The sequence below is a fragment of the Myotis davidii genome, unplaced genomic scaffold (assembly GCF_000327345.1).
Source record: "Myotis davidii unplaced genomic scaffold, ASM32734v1 scaffold200, whole genome shotgun sequence".
NCBI classification, from domain to species: Eukaryota; Metazoa; Chordata; class Mammalia; order Chiroptera; family Vespertilionidae; genus Myotis; species Myotis davidii.
The window spans coordinates 6,752,218-6,755,658 of NW_006293700.1; the positions used below are offsets into that span (position 1 = coordinate 6,752,218).

General features: G+C 34.3%; 1 protein-coding gene across 1 annotated transcript in view; it reads right to left on the reverse strand.

The window, feature by feature from the left end:
• ST18 (suppression of tumorigenicity 18, zinc finger) overlaps positions 1-3,441 on the reverse strand; it is a 125,764-nt gene that overhangs the window by 121,366 nt on the left and 957 nt on the right. The gene's annotated exons all lie outside the window — the stretch shown is intronic.

Consider the following 3,441-nt stretch of genomic DNA (forward strand, 5'->3'; position numbering starts at 1 on the left):
ACCTCAGAGGAAATGCAGGGAAGGGTGGGCGAGATGAGGTAAGAGATCAATCAAAGGACTTGTATCCATGCATATGAGCATGACCAATGGACACAGACACTAGTGGGGTGAAGGCATGAGCTGGGGAGCAGGAGTGGGCAGGGAGAGGTCAGTGGAGGGAAAAGGAGACATGAAAAACTTTCAACAACAAAAAAGAAAAAAAATAGAGAGAGAGAGAGAGAGAGAGAGAGAGAGAGAGAGAGATCAAAACTAAACCAAAGCTGTATAAACAATGTGACAGTACAAGTAAATGCATAAACCCTGATTCTTAACCCAACCCACAGGGTGCAAACAGAACCTTTATAGTAAATCCAACAAACCCACCACAGTGAGCTCTGGGCCACAGAGAAAGAAAAGTCAAAAACCCATTCATGAACCCACCATCCAAAAAGAGTGGCTAAACTGAGTGCTTAAACCAAAGCTGTATAAACAATGTGACAGTACAAGTAAATGCATAAACCCTGATTCTTAACCCAACCCACAGGGTGCAAACAGAACCTTTATAGTAAATCCAACAAACCCACCACAGTGAGCTCTGGGCCACAGAGAAAGAAAAGTCAAAAACCCATTCATGAACCCACCATCCAAAAAGAGTGGCTAAACTGAGTGCTGGCTGCTGAAGCAACCCTGCTTTCAAAGATGTTCTTATCTTGACGTGGATCAATTAACTGGCAACCAGGAAGCATTTCCCTCGCCCAAAAAGGTGACCTGTGCATTTTTAAGGGAGACCTCATCCTCCTTAAAGTATTAGCACATAAAAAAATCCACCGATAGGACTATAAGTTAAAGGGAATTCAACAGTAACTTTTCCAATACCTTATTATGTTGATTAACTTTAAACAATCCAAAAACTGAGCATCAAACTTCCATTATGTTTATATAAAAGTACTAAGAAGTCCTGAGTGAGCCAGCTAACTAAATCTTTTTCCCATGTCTTATGTCAAAGTGACTAACGTGGCAGAGGAGTTGGGAAAACACTGCGTACAAGTTTCTGTCTTGTGAAGTGCTCTGTGGGCTGTGAATGAAAACAGACGGCAGCAACTAGCCTGAAGTATCGAAAGAGGAGAAAACAGAACGAGTGTTACTTGGAATCTTGAAACTTTTGAGTAAATGTGAATTTTGAATCTGAAATTGGCTTTATTAATCTGGAATGCTAATTTCGAATATTTCAGCCAATGGGAAAATGTCTTTCTATAAGTAGTTCATTAATGTGATTCAGAATCTATATGATTCAGTGTGAGAGTTCAGATAGCTCAGTCAGAATATATGTGATTCAGAATATATATATAACACAAATACAGACTGAAAAAGGGTGTAATTTCTAGTGCCTACAGTTCTCAAGATTTGAAAAAGCATGACTTGGTTGAAATTTCCCTGAGATTATTTTTAATCATTGAAACGATTGGAAATGATTGGTTATTATCATAAAAATCAACACCGTATTGACTCAGTCACTAAGACCTGTACCAAAAAAGGGAAGACAAAATGCAGCTCATTATCTAGGATGTTCAACTGGACCAGATTTCAGTTTGTGTTTTCACCTATATGCATTATGAGCAATGAAGTCTTTACTACTTGGATCCTTTTTTCCAAATGAATTAATGAATTAAATTTATCCTTTCACCAGCTGCTAGGCAGCAGATGGAACCATTTCTGAAGCCTTGTTGAATTCAATCCATAAAACTCATTTCCTAGGATTAGCAGTCCAAAGTTTCTTTTAATGTTTATATACCGCTTGGGATTTTGAATTTCATGATGTTAAACTTCCAATTTAACTATTCTTTTTGCATTTCATATCAAACAATTATGATCTTTTGGATTTCTATAGCAGACATGGCAGGTCACATAAGGACAAGAATTCATTTCAAGAGCAATAGTCAGGCAAGTTACATTTTTTGATGTTTGTTCACATTGGCTTACTACCATGGCAACTATTTGCACTGTGCTTTTATGTTGTCAACCTAAAGAATTATATATTTAATAGCTTATGATTTTTGTTTATTTACTCATAAATACTTTAAAGCTGCAACTAGGAACATTTATTAACATTGTGGAAATTTACAGTTTTTTAATTTAGTTATAAGAGTAAGATTGTTACATTGCCTGCAAAAAAAACTACTGTATGCACAAGGTTAATCTATCTAATAAGAATTTAATACTGACCTTTATAAATGGTAATAAAGCCAATGACACAGATTATGCAGAGATGAATTTTATAACAGTTAACATTTTGAAGAGCATACTACCATGGACAGCTCCAAACATTTCTATTCTACTTAATGTGCACTTACAATTGTCTAATTTAAGAACAACCAGGAAACTTCACATCCTACTGGCTAATTTTATAACAGAATAGTAATGCCACTCTTTAAAAAAAAATGGTGGGGGACTCCTTTAAACATAACTGAATTAGAATCTCATAAAAGTTCCAATGTACTTTGAAATGTTTTAAATTCAACTACCTGATGCTCTCCAAGGTACGGTATATTCAGCTTTAAAGTACAAAAGCTTTTAAGCCAAAGTGATGCTGCTTCTTTAACATAAATATAACCAAAAGGAGAGTGAATCACTCTTATGTTCAACAGTGACTTCCGCTAATTTGGCACAAGGAATCTATATTAATCTAATATTGGAGTAAGCCAAGAAGGTCACATAATAATCACCACTGAGTAATTGAATATTTAGAAGAAGAAGAAAGGAGATAACTGGTAATCTTAAGTTACTCGCATAAAAGTAGAATAATAGACAGATGATATTAGCAAGGGAGAAAAAGTTAGGAAAAGCCTAATTTCAGTTTTATTTTAGATTATGAATCTGATTATTCCCTAGAACTTTATTTTTTTTTCCTAACATAAAAGTAGAATACACAATTATATTCGAGGTTTTTAATCATTTTTCCTTTAGTTCTTATGGCATAAGATGAGAGTTGGTATTACTTTTTCTGACAATAAGCCACTTTCTTTTTTAAAAAGTCAATGTTGGATAAGTTATTTTACATATTTTGCCTAATAGCTGCTTTGTTCTTTGTAAAAGCTTACTACCCCCATCTAGAAGACTATTTCTACTATTTCCACATGTATCCAAGCAAGCATGTTTAATAAATACCTTGTTAGGATGAAAGAAATATGAGGTGAAGTACTGTTTATAAAGGTGGTTGAAACATTTCTCTATTCTTAGTAATATTTTATTGATCTCATCCTTCTGCAAAATTTTGTTCAAAGTTAGTCTTTCTCATTCTCCAGTCTTTTCTAATATCACTCTTTAACTTGCTGAAAAGTCTCCTGACATCTGCATTTATCAAAAATGAACTGTATCATTTTTTAAGGAGACTGCTCTTATTCAATTCTCTAAATATTTACAGATAAGATTATAATTACAACACTTATCAATTTAATTTTTTGC